The following is a 665-nucleotide window of genomic DNA, read 5'->3' on the forward strand; positions in this document are numbered from 1 at the left end:
AACCATGAATAAAATATGATATATAAATATTATGGAAAAACAGAGATCATACATGTGGTACTGTATGGAAATCCATTACATCATATTTACTTTATAAAACATAATTTGGAGAATGTGACATGACAACTAAATAACTGTTAGTCGAGGAGCATGAGATATGACCCAGAATCTCTCCTGTCAGCTGCTGTTACTCTGTAGGTACGAGCTGGTTTGTTAGTTTGTCTCAAGACAGTTGATTTAATAAGAGTTAAACCAGAATCATGAGAAACTAACATCATCAGACAGCTTTTCTATTAGTTTATCCACTGCTCGGTGGTTGTGTAAAACATGTCTCCTTCCGACTGAGGATAAAACAGTGGAAACTATCCCTTTTCTATGGGTTTGTTGAACAGGTGACAAAAACAAGTTATAGCTAGAAAGTTTTGCTACATCATGTTGGATGGCAAACATAATAGCGTATTAAATGCCTTGCAACATTGTTAAATGCCCTTGTTCTCTTGCTCACAGTAAAATGTGGCCAATGACACAAATCAAAGGTCATAGGTAAGATGTGGGTTGTGGTTGGTTAAGGTTTGGCATGAATTGGTCATGTTTAGGGATAAGGTTTTGGTTTGGCAGTGTGTGGTGAGTCTGTTAGGAATGAAGAATGACTGATGAGCCTAATC

The sequence above is a fragment of the Hippoglossus stenolepis genome, chromosome 10 (assembly GCF_022539355.2).
Source record: "Hippoglossus stenolepis isolate QCI-W04-F060 chromosome 10, HSTE1.2, whole genome shotgun sequence".
Taxonomy (NCBI): domain Eukaryota; kingdom Metazoa; phylum Chordata; class Actinopteri; order Pleuronectiformes; family Pleuronectidae; genus Hippoglossus; species Hippoglossus stenolepis.